Genomic DNA, 26,612 nt, shown 5'->3' with positions numbered 1-26,612 from the left:
AATGTGTTTCAAATATTCATGATCAGAATGTATAACAAATTCCTTGGGCCATAAATAATGTTGCCATGTTTCTAAGGTCCGAACAAGAGCATGTAATTCTTTATCATAAGTAGAATAGTTCAGACTAGGCCCACTCAATTTTTCAGAAAAGTATGCAACATGTTTGCCATCTTGTAATAACACACCTCCTAATCCAATTCCATTAGCATCACATTCAAGCTCAAAAGTCTTGTTAAAATCAGGAAGTTGGAGTAAAGGAGCATGTGTCAACTTATCTTTCAATACCGTGAAGGCTTCTTCCTGTTCGGTACCCCAAACAAAAGGCACATCCTTCTTTGTAAGCTCGTTGAGAGGTGCAGCAATGGTGTTGAAACCTCTCACAAAACGCCTATAGAAACCGGCGAGACCAAGGAAACTCCTCACTTGTGTGACTGTTTTGGGCTGTGGCCAACTCTCAATAACTTCAATCTTGGCTTTATCAACTTCAATTCCTTGTGGAGTAACAACATAGCCAAGAAAAGATACTCGGTCGGTGCAAATGGTGCACTTTCCAAGGTTACCAAACAAACGTGCATCACGTAGAGCAATAAAAACAGCACGTAAATGTTCCCAATGTTCCTCCAAAGATTTACTATAAATCAGTATATCATCTAAATAGACTACCACAAATCGTCCAATGAAAGCACGTAAGACTTCGTTCATTAACCTCATGAAAGTACTAGGTGCATTACTTAAACCAAAAGGCATGACTAACCACTCATATAATCTAAACTTAGTTTTAAATGTTGTTTTCCATTCATCTCCCAATTTCAAACGAATTTGATGGTATCCACTATGCAAATCAACTTTGGAGAATATTGTAGAGCCACTCAATTCATCAATCATGTCGTCTAGCCTAGGAATAGGATGATAATAACGAATAGTAATATTATTAATGCCTCAACAATCAACACACATACGTGACGTACCATCCTTTTTCGGCACTAAAATGATAGGAACATCACAAGGACTAAGGGATTCACGTATATAACCTTTGTCGAGCAGCTCCTGTACTTGACACATAATCTCCTTCGTCTCCTCTGGATTGGTATGGTATGGCGCACGGTTGGGTAATGATGCATCGGGAATTAATTCAATTTGATGCTCAATCCCTCGAATAGGTGGTAATCCCGATGGCACGTCTTGTGGAAAGATGTCAGCGAACTCCTGCAAAATGTTAGTGATAGTAGCAGGCAAAGAGGAAGGCACGTCCTCGAATGAAAATAATGTCTCTTTGCACACAAAAGCATTGCAAACAGATTTGCTAAAATCTAGATCATCAATATCAGATTTGGTGGCAAAAGTAAACATGCACTTTTCAATTTAATTTCAGAAGCAACACTAGATGGTTTATTATTAGGCTTCATTTGTTGCTCAAATTCTTTTGCCACAATCTGATTTTCACTCCTATGTTTCTCCTGTTTTGCTTTATTAGCTCTATTAATATCATCTTTCAAAATGGAATCAGGAGTCATAGGAAGCAATGTAATATTTTTATCCTTATGAACAAGAGTATACTGATTGTTTCTACCATGGTGTACAGAATTTTTATCAAATTGCCATGGTCTACCAAGTAATAAGGAACATGCTTGCATAGGTACCACATCACAATCAACATAATCAACATACGTAGAGATACTAAAATGCACACGAACAGTACGTGTTACCTTAACCTTGCCGCTGTTGTTGAACCATTGGATGTAGTAAGGATGTGGATGTGGTCTTGTGGTGAGAGATAGCTTCTCCACCATCTCCATGCTAGCCAAGTTGTTGCAGCTCCCTCCATCTATGATGACGCGAACAGAACGTTCCTTCACAACTCCCTTTGTATGAAACAAATTATGCCTCTGATTTTGCTCAGCTTGTGTGACCTACACACTCAAAACACGTTGAGCAACTAAACATTCATACCTGTCAGCATCTTCAGGAGCCATGTATTGCGTCTCATGATTAGAATCATCTCCACCGTGTTCTTCACGTGTAATAAGAGCCAAAGTCTCCTCATCATAGTCACTAGCGGACTCATACCCACCATCCTCAGTAGCAATCATCACATGCTGAGATTGGCATTCTCTCACAAAATGTCCTCTTCCCTTACAATGACGACAAATAATATCACTTGTGTGCCCTATTGATGCCATGGAAGAAGAAGAGCTCTACGCAGGTCCAGCAGGTGTGCTCTTGGCAGATAGTGGTGGTTGTGCCTGCTTTCTTGTATCACGGCTGGAGGTGGCACCTGATGGAGGTGTTGGTGTAGTGGAAGTAGAGGATGCACGTGGTGTCCATGATGAAGATCTATCTGCAGAAAAGTTAGTTCGCGCCAATGCCTGTCTATCCTGCACTTCACGTTCAGCTTTACAAGCAAGATGGAATAAACGAGTGATATTAGTATACTCCTTATACTCTAGAATGGTTTGAATCTCTCTATTTAATCCACCCATAAAACGTGCAAGCATAGCTTCATTCTCCTCAACAATACCACATCTAATCATGCCAGTTTGTAATTCCTGATAATATTCTTCTACAGAATTTTTTCCTTGTCTTAAGCGCTGCAATTTTTGAAGTAATTCACGTTGATAATATGGTGGAACCCGACGAGTACGCATAGCAGTTTTCAAAGCAGCCCAAGTAGCTGGAATAGGATATAATCTACAATGTTCAGACCACCAAACACATGCAAAGCTAGTGAAAGCACAAACTGCAGCAGGAACATGTCTCTCCTCAGGATATTGTAAATATGTAAATCGTTGTTTAGTTTCTAACTCCCAAGTAAGATATATATCAGGAACATATCTACCCTCAAATGGTGGAATATTCAATTTTAGTTTAGGAAGATGGTCATGTACCTCAGGTGGTGGTGCAGCCCTACCATTGCAATGATATGCATGAGGACGACCTGGTGGTGGTGGTGCTAGTGGTTGCATGTAGTTCTGATTTTGATCAACCTCATCCTCGTAATGGTCCTCCACCTCTACAGTAGCAGCAGGAGCGACAGAAGCACCAACAGTAGGTACAGCAGCACCAGAAGTTTGACCAGGCTCAATGGGAACGCGTTGTGCTCATCCCACTTGATTTGGAAGACGATGTTGTTGTTGTTGTAGAGGTGCGACAGGCGCAGCGGGCGGTGGAAGACGCGCGAGCAATTCATTAAACATGTTATCGAGCTTTGTTTCGAACGCCTTCTCAATGCCATCTATCTTATCCATGGCCTCTTCAAATCTGTTTAGCACATCTTCCACCTGTCCACTCATCATTTGCTGAAACTTATCATGTAACTCTTTGTTCGTCATGTTCTCCCAGTCAATCGCGTCGGGTTGTGATCCTGCCATGGTTAGCAGCGATAGAAACACACAAGAATATGATCCTACATACTACTAGAAAATGGCGGTGGTGGAGTGTCGCAAATCCGTCAAGCAAATCTCAAATTCTTACCAGTTCTTACCCAGCAGCAGGTGGTGATCGGCAACCATCATAGTAAAAACTCTCAAAGCTTGGATACAACGGTTACCAGGAAGAGTCAAACGCATGACGTAGATGTATGTGGAGCTAGGAAGGCTTATAATATGGTAGCAAAAAGGGTCAGCAATAATCAATTCAGAGATGCAAAGTTGAATAAACGCTCAACGACGGTACTGTGCTGGTCCTAGGGTAGACCGTGCTAGAGACGCGAGCCTAGAACACTAACAAAATCACGGCGCTGCACGTAAACAAGGGAGGAGCACGCTCTGAATTTTCTTCTTCTTTTTTTCACTTTTTGTCCTCTTTTTTTGCTCGGCAACAATTTTTTTTCGAAAAAGTCTACAAATGGTCTAAAAACTGCCTCGCCAGAATTTTCCAGCCTTAGTTTCTTTTTTGAGTTTGGAACTATTTTTCTTCTGTGGATGGCTCGAAAGTTGGGAAGTCCTACTCTGTCATGACTCGGAGTATCGCGTGATCTGGAACTCGAAAACAAAGCAACAAATACTGGACTCGGACTGGTGGCGGAGATGGATTTGGTGGAAACTCAGACTGGTGGCAGATATATGTAGGATGGTGGAACTCGGACTGGTGGCGAATCGGTGATGGAGGTGGACTCGGATTATCGTGATGGCGGTGGATATGTATTATATGGCAGCGGTGATGACGATGGTGGTATATGGCAGCGGTGATGATGATGATGCGGTGGCGGCGTGACTAATTGTGAACAGAACTCGAAACTCTAAAGGACTAGACACTAAGACCAGCAACCAGCCACGACGATGCAACCGCAAATTCAACACAGCAAATACAGAAAAGATTATGCAAAGGCTCAGATTTGTTTGGATAGGATGAACTAACCCTAATTTTTTTGGCTTTTTCGTGGATTATAGGTATGAAGAACAGACTCGATCTAAACTATGAAAAACTGTAAAATCTCACCGAGCAACCTGGAAATCTGATATCACTTGATAGAGGCAAAGGTGTCCTGATGTTTCGATGAGATAGATATCGTTTTCAGTGGGAGCCGACTTTGACGATCCGACTACAAACGTGCGAAGACGTCGCGCCTTAGCAATCGCTAAACCAACTTCCGATGGTTATTGACCACGCCGGAGCACGATCAACCTGACCACGAGGGTCTATTTCCTGCGAGCAAACGGAGAACAAGCAAGAAACTGAGATTGCAATCTAGATATTGCGAATAAAAGAGGAAAGCTTTATTAATGAAGGTGGAGTTCTATGACGTCTTGGTCTCGTCGTTGGACACAAATGAAGGACGCGAAGTTGCAGCTATGGCAAACTTTTAGTCTAAACAAAACCCAAAGTCTAAACGATGCCCTAAGGGCTGTATATATGGAGGAGAGAGGGGGAATTTCGTGGCCCTTGGAGGAGGGGTCCGAAACCAACCCTAACTCTTGTTTCCCCACACATACGGACTCTAAAAACAGCCTATACTTAAGTATTTCGAAAATACATGGGCCTGGCCCAATAATAAGGTGACGCAGCACCTAGAATAGCCTCTGGACAAAATTTATGAAGTGACATCTTGTATATTTCGTCCAAGGCTTCAGGCACTCCTTATGGTGGCTTCAAAGTCCTGAAATTATCACTTGTAACTCCGTTCTTTATCCCCTTGCGCATGCCATCATCTCCATGCTTGAACTTGCTCCAAGGTTCATCTTTCTTGTCCAAGCTAGGCCCTTCATTTGTAAGCAAAACAAATGTATCCAATTTAGGCAACATCATATTCTCATGAGCATTAGAATCGTTACCAAGAAACAAAAGTACCTGATAATTCAATTGGCGTGCACGAGCTCTAGTAATTGGTCCAGTATGTATAGCAGTAGGGGCTGTTGGTGTAACAATGGTATTGATGTCCTCATCAGATGGATATCTATTGATGGGCATCTCCATAGCCCATTTCTATGGCCATGTTATTTTGAGAAGACATAATTATTTTGTTAGTATGCTTGAAGTATTATTATTTTTATGTCAATATTAAACTTTTGTTTTTAATCTTATGGATCTGAACATTCATGCCACAATCAACAGAATTACATGGATAAATATGTTAGGTAGCATTCCACATCAAAAATTCTGTTTTTATCATTTACCTACTCGAGGACGAGTAGGAATTAAGCTTAGGAATGCTTGATACGTCTCCAACTTATCTATAATTTTTATTGTTCCATGCTATTATATTATCTATTTTGGATGTTTTATATGCATTAATATGCTATTTTATATGTTTTTTGGGACTAACCGATTAACCTAGAGCCGAGTGCCAATTTTTGTTTTTTCCTTGTTTTAGAGTTTCGCAGAAAAGGAGTACCAAACGGAGTCCAAACAGAATAAAACTTTCGCGATGATTTTTCTTGGACCAGAAGGCACCCAGGAGACTTGGAGTGCAAGTCAGAAGAGCCACGAGGTGGCCACAATGGTGGAGGGCGCACCCAGGGGGTGGGGCGCGCCCCCCAATCTTGTGGGCCCCTCGGTGACCTCTTGACCTAGATATTTCTTCTATACATACTCTCATACCCCAAAAACTTCTAGGGAGTCACGAAACCACTTGTCCACCGCTGCAACCTTCTCTACCCATGAGATCCCATCTAGGGGCCTTTTCTAGCATCCTGCCGGAGGGGGATTCGATCACGGAGGGCTTCTACATCAACATCATTGCCTCTCGATGAAGCGTGAGTAGTTTACCACAAACCTACGCGTCCATAGCAAGTAGCTAGATGGCTTTTTCTTTCTCTCTCGTTGATTCTCAATACAAAGTTCTCATCGATGTTCTTGGAGATTTATTCGATGTAATACTCTTTTGCAGTGTGTCTGCCGAGATCAGATGAATTGTGGATTTATGATTAGATTATCTATGAATATTATTTGAATCTTCTCTGAATTCTTATATGCATGATTTAATATCTTTGCAAGTATCTTTGAACTATCAATTTGGTTTGGCCAACTATATTGGTTTTTCTAGCAATGGGAGAAGTGCTTAGCTTTGGGTTCAATCTTGTGGTGCTCGATCCTAGTGACAGAAGGGGAAACGACATGTATTGTGTTGTTGCCATCGCGGATAAAAAGATGGGGTTTTCATCATATTGTTTGATTACACTACATCATGTCATCTTGCTTAAAACGTTACTCTGTTCTTATGAACTTAATACTCTAGATGCATGCTGGATAGCGGTCGATGTGTGGAGTAATAGTAGTAGATGCAAAATCGTTTCGGTCTACTTGACACGGACGTGATGCCTATGTTGATGATCATTGCCTTAGATATCGTCATATCTTTGCACTTTTCTATCAATTGCTCGGCGGTAATTTGTTCACCCACAGTGATAATTCCTTTCTTGAGAGAAGCCTCTAGTGAAACCTATGGCCCCCAGGTCTATTTTGTATCATATAAGTTTCCGATCTACACCTTTAGTTTCCTATTTACTTTGTTTGCAATCTTTTACTTCCCGTTCCATAAACCCGAAAATACCAAAAAACATTACTTTGTCGTTTATCTATCTCTATGAGATCTCAAGTTGCAAACAACCGTGAAGGGATTGCCAACCCCTTTATCACGTTGGGTGTAAGGTTGGTGTTTGTTTGTGCAGGTATTCGGTGGCTTGCGCATTATCTCCTACTAGATTGATACCTTGATTCTCAAAACTAAGGGAAATACTTACTCTACTTTGTTGCATCACCCTTTCCTCTTCAAGGGAAAAACCAACGCAAGCTCAAGAGGTAGCAGTCTTGGGCCTTGGATTGGAGTGATCAGTGGTGTGTATGATTTGGTAGATGGATTGGAGTGGTGGGGCGGCTTTAAAGAGTGCAAATTGTGTTGCATTCACACCGTGCTGGCTCCATTCTGGTTCTCCAATTAATTCCCTCTGCATGCTAATTGAGGGTGCATCATTGACCGTTCAACATCTCGGGAACCACTACCCTCCTTGGCATTCAAGCCGTATCAATGTAAATGCGGGTCAAGAAGATACTAGTCATTACTACATTGTGCACCGCGACCAAGGCGGAGGGGAAAATGAGAGAACTTAGTATTTACTATAGTACTATCAATGCATGCAATGAACTGGCCGCAACATGCCGTGCTAGGTAGTCTCAAGGCATTAAAAACATACACAACCCATGATGTCTACTACGCAACTTTATTCCTGTAGACACGTGTTGAGCCTCCAAGTGTAGAGTTTTGTAGGACAGTAGCAATTTTCCCTCAAGTGGATGACCTAAGGTTTATCAATCCATGGGAGGCGTAGGATGAAGATGGTCTCTCTCAAATAACCCTGCAACCAAATAATAAAAAGTCTCTTGTGTCCCCAACACACCAAATACAATGGTAATTTGTATAGGTGCACTAGTTTGGCGAAGAGATGGTGATACGGGTGTAATATGGACCGTAGAAATATATTTTTATAATTTTAATAATTAAAAACAGCAAGGTACCAAATAATAAACAGGCACAAAAACGGTATTGCAATGCTTGAAAATGAGGCATAGGGTCCGTACCTGGGCCCCCAGGCGCGCCCTGGTGGGTTGTGCCCCCCTTGTGGCACCCTGAGGTGCTTCTCTGGTCCATCCTGGGTGTTCCGGTCCATAAAAAATCTCCAAAACTTTCACGGTGTTTCGACTCCATTTGATAGGGATTTCCTGAGATGTAAAAAAACAAGCAAAAAACAACAGCTGGCATTGGGCACAGGGTCAATATGTTAGTCCCAAAAATGATATAAAGTTGCTATAAAATGATTGTAAAACATCCAAGAATGATAATATATCAGCATGAATACTTCATAAATTATAGATACATTGGAGACGTATCAGCCCATGTCTCTTATTGGTTGATTTCTTTATCCATGTCAAGAAACAAGAAACGAGGTCGAGTTAATTCACCGCGCCTAATTGTTTTGGGATTATAAGGTTTTCGTAAGTGATCGACACAATAACCGCAGTAAGATATGCCTCAGACGGCAACACCTATTGGATGCAAACATCAATATAAAAGAAATGCCACAAAAGTGCGACACCACGCCCCTCCCCTACACATAAGACTGGCGCGCAAGCGTACGCAACTCCCATGTTTGGGTTGCGCTTGGAAATTCGCCTTATCGAGAAATCGAACAATGATGTTATTTACAACTGGAATAAAAATGCCATACACTAGTAAAGCATTAAGGCCACGTGGCGATGTAGTGCTGGTTTCATGAGGCAAGAAGAAAGATGCATCCATCGATGCCGTCCTCCTCTTCGACTTAAGGCGCCGGCCCACCGAACGGCGGCTAAATAGCAGCGGCTTTCGTGGCCAGGTCAACGTGCTTCCGAACAATGGCGTCCAAAGATTCTAGCCGGTGGAAGAAGGCCAACATTTTTTGTCCTCACTAGCCTTGTAGTGGCCTATGTAGACGATTTCCTCGTAGACGAGGATGTGCAGGTTGACGGTTTCTTGCATGGCGAGGCGCTGTGCAGCGAGCGCGGCCTCGAGGTGCACATTCTTCGTCGCGACATCCGGCAGCTTCATGGCCACCAGTGCTTCAAAGAGTTCGTCACCATGGAGGCCGATGAGGGTGGCAAGCAAAAAGGAGACTGTGCGCGCAGGATGGAGCAGTACGGCAAGGACGTCTGCGTGCTTCTTGATGGCGGTGAAATTGCGGATGGAGTAGACCATCATCTTGTTCATGCGAGAGGCGAAGCCAGAGTCGCGAGGGCTTCGACACTGGTGATCGCCAGCACCGTCTGGAAACGCTACACGGTGTGGGGCCGCAGGCCGGCGTCTTGGATGATCTGGCACAACCGACTGCCGCTCATGTCCATCGCCTCCATAGGTGCTTGTGGCTTCTGGTCACTTCATCTTGGGTCTTGGATTGGAGTGAGCAGTGGTGTGTAGGATTTGGTAGATGGATTGCAGTGGTGGGGCGGCTTCAAAGAGTGCAAACTGTGTTGCATTCACACCATGCTGGCTCCATTATGCTTCTCCAATTAATTCCATGTGCATGCTAATTGAGGATGCATCTTTGACTGTTCGACATCTCGGGAACCGCTACCCTCTCCCTCCTTGCATTCAAGACGTATCAATGTAAATGTGGGTCAAGAAGAGACTAGTCATTACTACATTGTGCACCATGACCAAGGCGGAGGGGAAAATGACAAAACTTAGTATTTACTATAGTACTACCCTTGCATGCAATGAACTGGCCGTAGCATGCCGTGCTAGGTAGTCTCAAGGCATTAAAAACATACACGACCCATGTCTCTTATCGGTTGATTTCTTTATCCATGTCAAGAAACAAGAAATGATATCGAGTTAATCCACCGCGCCTAAGTGTTTTGGGATTATAAGGTTTTCGTAAGTGATCGACACCAATAACCGTAAGATCTGCATCCGACGGTGGTACCTATTGGATGCAAACATCAATAGAAAATAAATGCCACAAATCTGCGACACCGCGCCCCTCCCCTACACATAATACTAGCACGTGGGCATACGCAACTCCCATGTTCGGGTTGCGCATGGCAATTCGCATCATCGAGAAGTCGAACAATGATATTATTTTCAATTGGAATAAAAATGCCATACACAAATAAAACATTAAGGCCACGAGGTGATGTAGTGCTAGTTACAGGAGGCGAGAAGAAAGATGCATCCATCGATGAGGTCCTCCTCTTCGACTTAGGGCACCGACCCACCGAACGGTGGCTAAGTAGTAGCGGTTTTTGTGTCCAGGTCAACGTGCTTCCGGAGAATGGCATCTAAAGATTCTAGCTGGTGGAAGAAGGCCAACGTCTTTGTGTCCTCGCTGGCCTTGTAGTGGCCTATGTAGATGATCTCCTCATAGACGTGGATGTGCAGGTCGATGTTTTCTTGTATGGTGAGGCACTGCGCGGCGAGCGCGGCCTCGACGTGCACATTCTTTGTCGCGACATCCGGCACCTGCAGGGCCATCAGTGCTTCAAAGAGTTCATCACCATGGAGGCCGATGAGGGTCGCAGGCAATGAGGAGCCTGTGCGCGCGAGCTAGAGTAGTACGGCAAGGTCATCCATGTCCTTCTTGACGGCGGTGAACTTGCAGATGGAGCAAACCATCATCTCGTCCATGCGAGAGGCGAAGCCAGCACCGACGACGACATCGATGCCGGTGGTCGCTAGCAATGTCTGGAAACACTGCACGGTGCAGGTCTGCAGGCCGGTATCTTGGATGATCTGGCACAACCGACTGCCGCTCACGTCCATCGCCTACGTAGGTTCTTGTGGCTTCTGTTCACTTGGTCTTGGTTCTTGGATTGGAGTGAGCAGTGGTGCGTACGATTTGGTACATGGACTGGAGTGGTAGGGCGGCTTCAAAGAGTGCAAATTGCGCTGCATTCACACGGTGCTGGCTCCATTCCGCTTATCCAATTAATTCCCTCTGCATGCTAATTGAGTATGCATCATTGACCGTTCAACATCTCGGGAACCGCTAACCTCTCCCTGCTTGGCATTCAAGCCGTATCAATGTAAATGCGGGTCAAGAAGAGACTAGTCATTACTACATTGTTCACCGTGACCAAGGCGGAGGGGAAAATGAGAGGACTTAGTATTTACTGTAGTCCTACCATTGCATGTAATGAACTGGCCGGAACATACCGTGCTAGGTAGTCTCAAGGCATTAAAAACATACGTGGCCCACGTCTCTTATTGGTTGATTTCTTTATCCATGTCAATAAATAAGAAACGAGGTCGACTTAATCCATCACGCCTAAGTGTTTTGGGATTATTAGGTTTTCGTAAGTGATCGACACCAATGACCGTAAGATCTACATCTGACGGTGGCACCTATTGGATGCAAACATCAATAGGAAAGAAACGCGACAAAACTGGGACACCACGCCCCTCCCCTACACATAAGACGGGCACGCGAGCGTATGCAACTCCCATGTTCGGGTTGCACTTGGAAATTCGCCTCATCGAGAAGTCGACCAATGATGTTATTTACAACTGGAAAAAATTCCTTGCACTAATAGAACATCAAGGCCAAGAGGCGATGTAGTGCTGGTTACAATATGCGAGAAGAAAGATGCATCCATCGACGCCGTTGATACTTCTCCATCGTATCTATAATTTTTCATTGTTCCATGCCAATATTCTACAACTTTTATATACTTTTGGAAACATTTTATACTATTTTTGGGACTAACATATTGATCCAGTTCCCAGTGCCAGTTCCTGTTTGTTGCATGTTTTTTCTTTTACAAAAAATGCATAACAAACAGAGTCCAAACGGGATAAAAACTGACGGAGATTTTTTTTGGAATATATGTGAATTTTGGGAAGAAGAATCAACGCGAGATGATGCCTGAGGGGGCCACGAGGCAAGGGGCGTGCCCCAGGGGGTCAGGCGCGCCTTGGGCCCTCGTGGCCACCCCGTAAGGTGATTGGTGCCCTTCTTTCACCGCAAGAAATCCAATATCCGGATAGAAATCGTGTTAAAATTTTATCCCAATCGGAGTTATGAATCTCCGGGAATATAAGAAATGGTGAAAGGCCAGAATCTGGAATGAAGAAACAAAGAGAGACAGAGAGACAGATCCAATCTCGGAGGGCCTCTTGCCCCTCCCATGCCATGGAAGCAAACCCTTCTCCCATCTAGGGAGAAGGTCAAGGAAGAAGAAAAAGAAGAAGGGCCCCCTCTCCCCCTCTCTTCCGGTGGCGCCGGAACGCCGCCGGGGCCATCATCGCGTTAGCAATCTACACCAACACCTCCGTCATCTTCACCAACATCTTCATCACCTTCCCCCATCTATCTACAGTGGTCCACTCTCCCGCAAGACGTTGTACCCTGATGCGGAGCATCCCAAGATCATCCCCATGGACGCACCTACACCTCCAACGACACCACTTGGACCAATGACACGAGCCCAAGCCAAAGCTATCAAAGATAAGGTGAACTCACTCGTCTCCGAACTTCCACTTCTATGCATGAGACATGGCTACTACCTAAGTCCGAGGTGTTGTGCATGATTCGGCACCAAGAGGGCCCTCCCGAAGATGCGCATGAAGATATACAAGTCCCCAAGTCCACGGATGAGGAGAACCAACGGAAGGAGCCAAGAGACTCTCCTAGGCCCCGGACATCCGGCCAAGTCCCCGGACGTCCGGCCCCTGGAGCGTCTTCCACTACAGCAGCCCAGCCGCAGAAGGCTACAGGCCCCGGACATCCGGCCCCGGCAGCCCGGACATCCAGCCCCTCCCGAGCCCCCGGACATCCAGCCACCGGACCGGAAATCCGGCCCCTCCGAACCCGAGAGCAACAAATGCCACCGCTCCAGCCCGGACATCCGGCCCCCCAGCCCGGACATCCGGCGTCTCCTAAAAGCCCGGACATCCGGCATGACCAGCCCGGACATCCGGCCTCCCCTGTCTGCGCACAGTGAAGGGCCGAGGCTCGTGTATCCCTTCTCCCCCCTGGACTATATATACTCCATCCCGTACAACTTTCTAGGGTTAGCAAAGGTTTAGCTCATGTTTGTGTGAGAGCTTTGCTCATCCACTTGGTTACTGGCAGTGTCCTAGACTAGGGGGTACTCAACACGTCATCTCCCGATCTGATAGATTGGGCCGAGGACCCCCGTGGCCGTATACTCATGGGCCAGTTCGGACAACTGCCGCATACAAGGAAGATTCCACAAGACTTGGCGATCAAGACAAGGACTTCTCCCCACCGGCGTATTCGGCTAGGACTCTTGTTAACCTGGGCCTCTGGTGCATTATATAAACCAGGGCCAGGCTAGTCGATAGATTGTATATACATACAATCATACCATAGGCTAGCTTCTAGGGTTTAGCCTCTACGATCTCGTGGTAGATCAACTCTTGTACTACCCATATCATCAATATTAATCAAGCAGGACATAGGGTTTTACCTCCATCAAGAGGGCCCGAACCTGGGTAAAACTTCGTGTCCCCTGCCTCCTGTTACCATCGATCCTAGATGCACAGTTCGGGACCCCCTACCCGAGATCCGCCGGTTTTGACACCGACATTGGTGCTTTCATTGAGGGTTCCGTTGTGTGATCGACAAAAGGATCGATGGCTCGCCTGCAGATCAACTGCGACTTCGGCATCCTCGTCACCAGCTCGACTGGTCACCTTGGTTCGACCAAGAACTGCGCCCCGTGTTCGGATCACCATGTTCGGATGAGGGCCTTCATCAACACCAACTCCGATCTCTATCAAGATCATGGAGGAATCGTCCATGGAGCTCGGGGGCTCAACGTCAACATTGCCTTCGGGCGACTGTGCTGTTTTTCCGGACAGCGAACGCGTATCCGCCGCCACCGCCTCCTCGAGCGTTGCTTTAACGATCGCTTTGGTGGAATTGTGCGGAATCGAGTCTACAACAACCCTGGAAAATTTCGTTGAGTTCCGATGGAGGAATCTCTGGCAATCTATGATATACCAGAGCCCTGTCAAATCTGGACGGAATCTGGACGAGTTTAGGGCATGGTGTCCAGCTTCTAGCTCGGACGTCCTTTGGAAGATCCAACCGTTGATCGGCTTCGTAATTCCTATATCTAGCACCTCTCAAAATTTTAGCACGATCCGACCGTCCAAACTCCGGGAACCTTCCGATTAGTGCATCACTTTTTGGATCTGTTTTCTGCGCGAAAACGAATCCGACCCGAGTTCGTCTTTTTCATGAACAGGATTTCGGACATCCCTTTTGAAGGAAGTTTTGTATGGGGTATTGTGTTTTGTTCCCGAACACATCCCACTAACTTTAAGATCTTTTGAACATGATCTTCAACATCATGCTGGTGTCAAACCAGTCCGGCAATATTGCTCCACGGCTGCCGACCTGCGCTAGACACGTCGTCACTTTGTTGAGCCGAGCTCAACTTCTTCGGATCATCATCTCGGCAAGCCGAGCAAGAGTCCGGCATCACGAAGGATAAATCATCACTAACATCGCCGCCCCATGGATTACACGGAGCGGGCATACCGACATCACCGCACGGTCGCTTCATCAAGCCGGCATCGACCACGTCACGACCTGCATCGGCAGGGCCGCACTATTGCTTCTTCAAGCTGGTGTCCATCACGCCGACCTACTTCGACTCATCGGCTGACATCGAGGCTTCGCCATCTCTTCATCAACCTACTCCGGTAATGGGTGTGCAGATCGAGTCCCAATTTTGGTAATCACCTTCCTTCGGATTGCTACAACAAATAAACCAGGTGCTATTAATCCTAGTATTTTTTGCTTGTTTGGGTTCAATTTTTCCCAAGTAATTATTACTCTAGTTTGTCCATCATATATACACAGGTCTATCAAATGGTGTCCGCATTAACGACGGTCGCATGGTGGTCCGATCAGTCTCCGTACATAGTCCGGCGAATGCCGCATCCGGAACTCGGACCGACCTGTGAATTCAGGCTTTGCCACGCCTTTACCGCATCACGCTGACGCCCTGCATCGACATTGACTTCGGCGCCGGGCCATATTTCTTTTATTACTCACTTTGAATAAATTATTTATTATGCAACATTTTTTTTAATTATCATTATTACTATTATCTCCGGTTTGCACTATTTTTTGTGCACAGGAAAACGATCCGGGGACTTCGGCGTCACTCTGCCGGTCTGCATAGACCGTGCTATGTCACCACTTCGTCGTGTCGAGCTCCCCGCTCCGCCACCTCGGGACCGGCTTGGGTTATGGAACCTTGCCCCGCATCAAGCTCTGACCGCGTCATCAATATCGAACACATTAACCAGCTAAGTCGCTTTCATGCTCAAAGCTTTAATTTCTAACTTGTGTTCGGTTCGACCAAGCATTATACTTTTTTGGAAAAAGTTGCTTGTAAAATTTTTTCGTTGTCCAAACTTTGTTTGTGATAGAGGCTAAGGTGTCCCGATGTTTCGATGAGATGGTAGCTATCGTTTTCTGTGGGAGTCGACCTTGACGATCCGACTACGAATGTGCGAGACGTCGCGCCTTAGCAATCGCTAAACCAACTTCCGAGGGTTATTGACCACGCCGGAGCACGATCAACCTGACCACGAGGGTCTGTTTCCTGCGAGCAAACGAAGAACAAGCAAGAAACTGAGATTGCAATCAGGATATTGTGAATATAAGATGAAAGCTTTATTGATCAAGGTGGGGTTCTGTGACGTCTTGGTCTGGTCGTTGGACACAAACGAAGTACGCGAAGTTGCAGCTATGGCGAACTTTTAATCTAAACAAAACCCAAAGTCTAAACAACGCCCTAAGGGCTGTATATATGGAGGAAGAGGGGGGGATTTCGTGGCCCTTGAGGGTGGGGTCCGAAACCAACCCTAACTCTTGTTTCCCCACACATACGGACTCTAAAAATAGCCTATACTTAAGTATTTCGAAATTACATGGGCCTGGCTCATTAATAAGGTGACGCAACACCTAGAATAGCCTATGGACGAATATTATGAAGTGGCATCTTGTATATTTCGTCCAAGGCTTCATGCACTCCTTATGGCGGCTTCAAAGTCCTGAAATCATCACTTGTAACTCCGTTCTTGATCTCCTTGCGCATGCCATCAACTCCATGCGTGTTCTTGCTCCAATGTTCATCCTTCTCCAAGCTAGGCCCTTCATTTGTAAGCAAAACAAATGTATCCAATTTAGGCAGCATCATAATCTCATGAACATTAGAATCATTACCAAGAACCGAAAGTACCTGGTAATTTAATTGGCGTGCGCGAGCTCTAGTAATTGGTCCAGTATATGTAACAGTAGGGGCTGTGGGTGTAACAATGGTATTGATGTCCTCATCATCCTCCCCTTCTTGAAATGAAGTCGTCCTCGACGGAAGCGCATCTTCCTCACCTAAATAAGGCTTCAAATCTGCAATGTTAAAAGTGGCACTAACCCCAAAATCTACAGGTAGCTCAAGTTTATATGCATTATCATTTATTTTCTCTAACACCTTAAAAGGACCATCAGCACGTGGCATTAGCTTTGATTTGCGCAAATTAGGAAATCCATCTTTACGCAAATGTAACCAAACAACATCTCCAGGCGCAAACACAACATGTTTTCTACCCTTATCTCCAGCAAGTTTATATTTAGCATTCATACGCTCAATGTTTTCCTTAGTTAACTCATGCATTTTTAAAATCAATTCAGAACGTTCTTTAGCATCAAAATTAACCTTCTCTGAAGATGGAAGAGGCAACAAATCAATAGGTGCACGAGGTAGGAAACCATACACAATTTCAAAAGGGCACATCTTAGTAGTAGAATGCAATGAACGATTATAAGCAAATTCAATATGAGGCAAGCATTCTTCCCACATTTTCTTGTTATTCTTCAAAACAGCCCTAAGCATAGTAGACAATGTTCTATTGACTACTTCAGTTTGTCCATCAGTTTGGGGGTGACAAGTAGTACTAAAAAGCAGCTTAGTCCCCAACTTAGCCCATAAACATCTCCAAAAGTGGCTAAGAAATTTAGTATCACGATCTGAAACAATAGTATTTGGCACACCATGTAAGCGAATAATTTCACGAAAGAACAAATCAGCAACATTAACAGCATCATCGCTTTTATGACATGGTATAAAGTGTGCCATTTTCGAGAACCTATCCAAGACAACAAATATGCTATTCCTCCCCTTCTTTGTTCAAGGTAAACCTAAAACAAAGTCCATAGATATATCCTCCCAAGGAACACTAGGTACAGGCAAAGGCATAGATAAACCATGAGGATTGAGTCGTGACTTAGCTTTTTGACATGTAGTGCAGCGAGCAACAAAACGCTCAACATCCCGTCTCATCTTTGGTCAAAAGAAATGTGTAGCAAGTATATCCTCCGTCTTCTTGACGCCAAAGTGTCCCGTTAATCCTCCTCCATGCGCCTCATGCAACAACAAAAGACGAACGGAGCTAGCTGGAATGCATAGCTTGTTAGCACGAAACACAAATCCATCGTTAAGAACGAACTTGTTCCAAGTTCTCCCTTCCTTACAATTCTGCAATACATCTTTAAATTCAGCATCATGAACATATTGATCTTTGATGGTCTCCAAACCAAATATTTTAAAGTCAAGTTGTGAAAGCATAGTATAACGATGAGACAAGGCATCAGCAATAACATTTTCTTTACCCTTCTTGTGTTTAATGACATAAGGGAAAGTCTCAATGAATTCAACCCATTTAGCATGTCTACGGTTCAGTTTTGCTTGACTTTTAATGTGTTTCAAAGATTCATGATCAGAATGTATAACAAATTCCTTTGGCCATAAATAATGTTGCCATGTTTCTAAGGTCCGAACAAGAGCATATAATTCTTTATCATAAGTAGAATAGTTCAGACTAGGCCCACTCAATTTTTCAGAAAAGTATGCAACAGGTTTTCCATCTTGTAATAACACACCTCCTAATCCAATTCCACTAGCATCACATTCAAGCTCAAAAGTCTTATTGAAATTAGGAAGTTGGAGTAAAGGAGCATGTGTCAACTTATCTTTCAATACCGTGAAGGCTTCTTCCTGTGCGATACCCCAAACAAAAGGCACATCCTTCTTTGTGAGCTCGTTGAGAGGTGCAGCAATGGTGCTGAAATCACTCACAAGACGCCTATAGAAACCAGCGAGGCCAAGGAAACTCCTCACTTGTGTGACCGTTTTGGGCTGCGGCCAACTCTCAATAGCTTCAATCTTGGCTTTATCAACTTCAATTCCCTGTGGGGTAATAACATAGCCAAGAAAAGATACTCGGTCGGTGCAAAAGGTGCACTTCCCAAGGTTTCCAAACAAACGTGCATCACGTAGAGCAATAAAAACAGCACGTAAATGTTCCAAATGTTCCTCCAAAGATTTGCTATAAATCAATATGTCATCAAAGTAAACTACCACAAATCGTCCAATGAAAGCACGTAAAACTTCATTCATTAACCTCATGAAAGTACTAGGCGCATTAGTTAACCCAAAAGGCATGACTAACCACTCATATAATCCAAACTTAGTTTTAAATGTTGTTTTCCATTCATCTCCCAATTTCATACAAATTTTATGGTATCCACTACGCAAATCAACTTTGGAGAATATTGTAGAGCCACTCAGTTCATCAAGCATATCATCTAGCCTAGGAATAGGATGACGATAACGAATAGTAATATTATTAATGCCTCTACAATCAACGCACATACGCGACGTACCATCCTTTTTCGGCACTAAAATGATAGGAACAGCACAAGGACTAAGGGATTCGCGTATATAACCTTTGTCGAGCAGCTCCTGTACTTGATGCATAATCTCCTTCGTCTCCTCTGGATTGGTACGGTATGGTGCACGGTTGGGTAGCGAAGCACCGGGAATTAAGTCAATTTGATTCTCAATCCCTCGAATAGGTGGTAATGCCGGTGGCACGTCTTGTGGAAAGACGTCAGCGAACTCCTGCAAAATGTTAGTGACAGCAGGGGGCAAAGAGGAAGGCACGTCCTCGAATGAAAATAATGTCTCGTTGCACACAAAAGCATAGCAAACAGATTTGCTGAAATCTAGCTCATCAGTATCAGATTTGGTGGCAAGTAAACATGCACTTTTCAATTTAATTTCAGAAACAACAGTAGATGGTTTATTATTAGGCTTCATTTGGTGCTCAAATTATTTTGCCACAATTTGATTTTCACTCTTATTTGTCTCCTGTTTTGCTTTATTAGCTTTATTAATATTATCTTTCAAAATGGAATCAGGAGTCATAGGAAGCAAAGTAATATTTTTATCGTTATGAACAAGAGTATACTGATTGTTTCTACCATGGTGTACTGATTTTTTATCAAATTGCCATGGTCTACCAAGTAATAAGGAACATGCTTGCATAGGTACCACATCACAATCAACATAATCAGCATATGTAGAGATACTAAAATGCACACGAACAGTACGTGTTACCTTAACCTTGCCGCTGTTGTTGAACCATTGGATGTAGTAAGGATGTGGATGTGGTCTTGTGGTGAGAGATAGCTTCTCCACCATCTCCATGCTAGCCAAGTTATTGCAGCTCCCTCCATCTATGAGCATGCAAACAGAACGTTCCTTCACAACTCCCTTTGTATGGAACAAATTATGCCTCTGATTTTGCTCAGCTTGTGTAACCTGCACACTCATAACACGTTGAGCAACTACACATTCATACCTGTCAGCATCTTCAGGAGCCATGTATTGCGTCTCATGATCAGAATCGTCTCCACCGTGTTCGTAACGTATAATAAGAGCCAAAGTCTCCTCATCATAGTCACTAGCGGACTCATACCCACCATCCTCAGTAACAATCATCACACGCTTAGATGGGCATTCTCTCGCATAATGACCTCCACCCTTGCAACGTCGATAAATAATATCATGTGTTTGCCCTGTTGATGCCATGGATGAAGAAGAGCTCTTTGCAGGCCCAGAAGGTGTGCTCTTGGCAGATAGTGGTCATTGTGCCTGCTTTATTGTATCACGGTTGGAGGTGGCAGCCGACGGAGGTGCCGGTGTAGCAGAACGTGTGGAAGTAGATGATGCACGTGGTGTCCATGATGAAGGTCGACCTGCAGAAAAGTTAGTCCGCGCCAATGCCTGTCGATCCTGCACTTCACGTTCAGCTTTACAAGCAAGATGGAATAAACGAGTGACATTAGTATACTCCTTATACTCTAGAATGGTCTGAATCTCTCTATTTAATCCACCCATAAAACGTGCAAGCATAGCTTCATTCTCCTCAACAATACCACATCTAATCATGCCAGTTTGTAATTCTTGATAATATTCTTCTACAGAATTTTTCCCCTGTCTTAAGCGCTGCAATTTTTGAAGTAATTCACGTTGATAATATGGTGGAACCCAACGAGTACGCATAGCAGTTTTCAAAGCAGCCCAAGTAGCCAGAATAGGATATAATCTACAATGCTCAGACCACCAAACACATGCAAAACTAGTGAAAGCACAAACAGCAGCAGGAACACGTCTCTCCTCGGGATATTGTAAACATGTAAATCGTTGTTCAGTTTCTAACTCCCAAGTAAGATATATATCAGGAACATATCTACCCTCAAATGGTGGAATATTCAATTTTAGTTTAGGGAGATGGTCATGATCTCGTACCTCTGGGTGAGCCCTACCATTGCCATTATTTGCATGTGGACGACCTGGTGGTTGCTGTGCTGGTGGTGGAACGTAGTTCTGATTTTGATCAACCTCATCCTCATAATCTCCCACATAATCATCCTCCTCCACATCAGCAATAGGAGCCACAAAAGTATCAACAGCAGCACCAGCAGTTTGGCCCGACTGAAGAGGGACACGGCTCGCTCGGCGAAGGGCTGTTTCCCGACATGGAGGTAGTCGGTGTTGTTGCTGTTGTTGTAGAGGTGCGGCAGGAGCAGCCGGTGGTGGTGGTGGAAAACGCGAAAGCAATTCAGCAAACTTGTTATCGAGCTTTGTTTCAAACGTCTTCTCCATGCCATCTATCTTCTCCATGGCCTCTTCAAATCTGTTTATCACATCTTGCACCTGTACACTCATCATTTGCTGAAACGTATCATGAAGCTCCTTGTTCGTCAAGTTCTCCCAGTCAGTCCCGTCGGATTGTGATCCTGGCATGGTTAGCAGCAATAGAAACACACAAGAATATGATCCTACAGACTACTAACAAGTGGTGGTGGTGGCGGGTGTCACAAATCCGTCAAGCAAATCTCAAATTCTTACTAGTTCTTACCCAGTAGCAGGCGGTGATCGGCAACCGTTATAGTCAAAACTCTCAAAAGCTTGGATAGAGCGATTGCCAGGGAGAGTCAAACGCACGACGTAGATGTATGTGGAGCTGGGAAGGCTTATAGTATGGTAGCAAAAAGGGTCAGCAATAATCAATTCAGAGATGCAAAGTTGAATAAACGCTCAACGACGGTACTGTGCTGGTCCTAGGCTAGACCGTGCTAGAGACACGAGCCTAGAACACTAACAAAATCACGGCGCTGCACGTAAATAAGGGAAAAGCACACTCTGGAACTCTTTTTTTTCGCTCTTTTTTTTGCGCTCCTTTTTTTTGCGCTCCTCTTTTTTTTGCCAAAAATCACTATAATGGCGAGTGTCTCAAAACTCTTCCCTCGTCAAATTGATAGGATGGGCACGAAATTTTTTATTCACTTTTTTTTTGGAAATCAGGGCAGCGACGACGAAAAAGTGCGACAAAAAATCACTATGATGGCACGTGGCTCAAAAGACTCAGAAAAGCCTAAAAATAGGATAGGGAAAAAAATTGCCCGTGAAAATTTTGGCCTAAAAACTGCCCGGGGGGGTCTCCAGACTCTTTTTTTTTCCGAGACCTACGCAGGCAAGGAAACACGAATCGGAAATTAGATTGATCTCAAGAACAAACCTGATATGAGAAGAACTCGGATTGGTGGTGGATATATGGTTGTTGTATATGGCAGCGGTGGTGGTATATGGTAGCGGTGGTGGTATATGGATACAGATTGGTGGTGGTATATGGATACGGATTGGTGGTGGTATATGGATATGGATTCAGAGCGGTGGCGGAAAAGCAAAAGTGGTAGATGGGCGATGATGATGGTGCGGCGGCGGCGTGACAACTTATGACCAGAACTCGAAACTCTAAAAGACTAGACTCTAAGACCAGCAACTTGACACGACGATGCAACCGCAAATTCAACAAAGCAAAAACCCTAAACAGATTATGCAAAGGCTTAGATTGGTTCGGATATGATGAACTAACCCTAATTTTTTTGTGGCTTTTTCGTGGACTGTAGGTATGAAGAACAGACTCGATCTAATCTACGAAAAACTGTAAAATCTCACCGAGCAACCTGGAAATCTGATACCACTTGATAGAGGCTAAGGTGTCCCGATGTTTCGATGAGATGGTGGCTATCGTTTTCTGTGGGAGTCGACCTTGATGATCCGACTACGAACGTGCGAGACGTCGCGCCTTATCAATCGCTAAACCAACTTCCGAGGGTTATTGACCACGCCGGAGCACGATCAACCTGACCACGAGGGTCTATTTCCTGCGAGCAAACGAAGAACAAGCAAGAAACTGAGATTGCAATCAGGATATTGCGAATATAAGATGAAAGCTTTATTGATCAAGGTGGGGTTCTGTGACGTCTTGGTCTGGTCGTTGGACACAAACGAAGTACGCGAAGTTGCAGCTATGGCGAACTTTTAATCTAAACAAAACCCAAAGTCTAAACGACGCCCTAAGGGCTGTATATATGGAGGAAGAGGGGGGCGGGGGAATTTCGTGGCCCTTGAGGGTGGGGTCTGAAACCAACCATAACTCTTGTTTCCCCACACATACGGACTCTAAAAATAGCCTATACTTAAGTATTTCGAAATTACATGGGCCTGGCTCATTAATAAGGTGACGCAGCACCTAGAATAGCCTATGGACGAATATTATGAAGTGGCATCTTGTATATTTTGTCCAAGGCTTCATGCACTCCTTATGGCGGCTTCAAAGTCCTGAAATCATCACTTGTAACTCCGTTCTTGATCCCCTTGCGCATGCCATCAACTCCATGCGTGTTCTTGCTCCAATGTTCATCCTTCTCCAAGCTAGGCCCTTCATTTGTAAGCAAAACAAATGTATCCAATTTAGGCAGCATCATAATCTCATGAACATTAGAATCATTACCAAGAAACGAAAGTACCTGGTAATTTAATTGGCGTGCACGAGCTCTAGTAATTGGTCCAGTATATGTATCAGTAGGGGCTGTGGGTGTAACAATGGTATTGATGTCCTCATCAGTTTGTGACACACAAATTCAAGGACCCAATTCACTTGGGGGTTTCCTTTATGAAGCTTTTCCTCTTGCATGTGATTATACTTGTACGGCTTCGTTCCTTGTTCGTGTATTATGCCACAATATGCACCATATTGACTTAAACGATTTGCAAGCTGGGTTGCCTTGCTCCTGTGTTTACCCCTACGTTCCCGATTGTTCGGCTAGGGAGTAAAGGGAGCACCTCTGCGATTGTCACGATCGGGTCGCCCAAGCCGGACCTCAGACTGGGTGAAGCCGAAAGCTAGCGCTCTTATAGTTTTCAATGATGGTCGGCACACAACGGAACTCATGAGTACAAAAAATCTATTGCACAAGTCTCATGATAACAATGAGCAGCGAAGAAACGGTGGGGGTACTATTTTCTTCGAAGATTCTTCTTACACTTCACGGTAATATAGCATAAGTTCCCTGAGCGCGCTTTGTCTGTTACAGCCTTATGGCCTGATTGCCTGGTTATTGGAAACACCGTTGATATTCTCGACCGATGGAGTACATAACACTTTTCGGTCCTTGACCGAAGAGGGAGAAGCTGACGGTCGGTTAAGACGCGTTTAAAGTTCGGTTGAACATAGATATGATATAAGTACTTCGGTACATGCAATCATTCTTCTACCCAAGTCACTTGGGGGCTCGTAAGTTTACTTGAGCCGTTTTGTAATAAGTGTTCTTCTTCTTAGTCGTTACAAAGTTTTATTATCATTATTTATCACTCCTTTTTTTCGACACGAGTGTGCGGTCACTAGCCAGGGAGCCTAATTTCTCTCTCAAAGCCGCTAGAGTTTAGTTTGCTAAACTGGCCTGATGAGAAGTACTCCGCCCTCGGGATAGGAGGTTGAAGCCGTTGGCTGACCCGCTCGAAGTCTTGAGATAGGATGTATCATGTTAAAGCACGACAGAAGCACTTCTTTTTTCTAAGACCAACTTTCGAATTGGCACCGAACACTTGATATTGTTCAGACGTCATGTTTTTACTAATGTTTCTTGGTTTTCCAAGCTTTTTGGCACTTTTAAACTATTTGTGCTTTTCCAGCATTAGTCTCGCAGTGCAACGCCGAACACCCTTAGGGATTCGGCAAAAACATTCTCAGATATTGCTATATATGCATCGGTTTCGAATTGTGTCTTCGGTCAATAGTTGGGTTGCCCGGCTCCTGCACTTGCTTCCTACGTTCCGTTTTGTTCGGCTAGGCGTGCAAAGGGAGAACCACTGCGATTGTGCTTCCAGCTCACATGGTTAAGCACCTCAGTGGAGAAAGCCGAAAACTGACTTTCACAATAAGCGTAAACTGGTCAGCGATCCGATGACTATGTTAAATGATGGGCCATTCATAACATTGGCCGAAGTGTTTACGGCTTGACCCCGACTGTCGTCGAACATTACCGGGGGCTATTAACTGGCCTCCCAAACTAAATCCTCAATATTTTGCTCTTACATTAGAGCTGAGGTTTAATGATCATGCTTAGCATGACAACCCAAAGAAAGGAACCGATAGCGGGACTATTTTCTTTGGAAGACATTTCTTATGTTAAACAGTAATATAACTCTCTGCGTACCTTTGTTTATAAAACCGTATGGCCAGATTGCCTTGTTTGTTGTAAATCTTTGCCCTCATAAAGGCTTTATAAAGTAGGACAAACACTCCTCGGCTACTGGCCGAGGAGGTGGAAGCCGATGGTCGGTCAACAAAGTTTTGTACAATGCGGATCCGAGCATTAATGACGTAAAGTACTTGGATACATAAGAGTCATTACACATAATTTGTGATTTTACTATGGATATTGATCCTTAATTCGGCCACCCGTGCCCGCATTAAGGCTCGGGGGCTACTGGGCTTCAAGCTTATTATTTACAAATATTAAAGGGGCACATTGATCCCCTAATCTGGTGTTACCACCCGACCAGTGTCTCGGGGAACACTGCATTGCTTGTCCAATGCAGAAAATTTTATGTGCAATATAGTTTCCGAGGAGATTTTGATCCTCAGGTTGGTCGGCCGCATCCAACCTGAGTCTCGAGGACTGAGCACGCCGCTTTTAGTATCCCGAAGTATTCTGCCGAGCTTGGACTTGATCCTCAGGCCGATTTTGCAAATCAACTTGAGTCTCAGCGGCTACTGGGATCAGCAGTCTTATGTCATCCTTCAGGTGCATCTCGGGTTTTAGACCGATACACACCTTGAGGGCTACTGGCTATATATCTCGACAGAGAATAAATTGCACCAATAAAAAATATTAACAAAAATCGGCCCACATTCGGGGTGGTGCACCACCTCGGAAGCAGTTCGGCATAAAGCTCGGGCGTTAGTGGCTGGCTCCATAGAGGGCATTTCCGGCATTAAGCTCGGCTAAACTCCTTCAAACTTCTTTGAACCAAGGTGATTTACAACACCTCGGATACAGTCCGGCGTTGGAGCTCGGATACAGTCCGGCGTTCGAGCTCGGATACATAGTCCGGCGTTGGAGCTCGGATACATTCCAGCATTAGAGCTGGGAAGCGGTCCGGCGTTGGTGCTCGGCTGCAAAAGATACCTCGAATGCAGTCCGGCGTTGGAGCTCGGACGCAAGAGGACGCTGCCGCCCGGGAACAATTTCAAACCCGAGGTGTGGCATAAAAATAACAAGGCATTAATAAAGTCCGGAAACTTAAAGGGGCTCCTCGGATACCCGATGTATAAACTTGTCGAATTCATTTCGGCGATCCTCAAGATCGAAGATGAGAAGATTTGTTGAACCAGTTTTCAAGACCGACGACCGAAGATGAAGAACAGTTCGGAAGAATCGAGGAGTGTCCCTAACTTGAAGACCGGTCCAGGGGGCTACTGACGGTGTCCTGGACTAGGGGGTACTCAACACGTCATCTCCCAATCTGATAGATTGGGCCGAGGACCCCCGTTCGGACAACTGCCGCATACAAGGAAGATTCCACAACTGCCGCATAGAAAAGAAATGTCATAAAATTGCGACACCACGCCCCTCCCCTACACATAAGACTGGCATGCGAGCATACGCCACTCCCATGTTCGGGTTGAGCTTCGCAATTCGCCTCATCGAGAAGTTGAACAATGATACTATTTACAACTGGAATAAAAATGCCATACACTAATAAAACATTAAGGCCACGAGGCAATGTAGTGCTGGTCATAGGATGTGAGAAGAAAGATGCATCCAGCGGCGCCGTCCTCCTCTTCGACTTCGGGCGCCGACGAACCGAACGGTGGCTAAGTAGCAGCGACTTTCATGGCCAGGTCAACGTGCTTCCAAAAAATGGCGTCCAGAGATTCCAGCCAGTGGAAGAAGGCCAACGTCTTT

This window comes from Triticum dicoccoides, chromosome 6A, assembly GCF_002162155.2.
Source record: "Triticum dicoccoides isolate Atlit2015 ecotype Zavitan chromosome 6A, WEW_v2.0, whole genome shotgun sequence".
Lineage (NCBI taxonomy): Eukaryota > Viridiplantae > Streptophyta > Magnoliopsida > Poales > Poaceae > Triticum > Triticum dicoccoides.
This window is presented reverse-complemented; position numbering follows the sequence as displayed.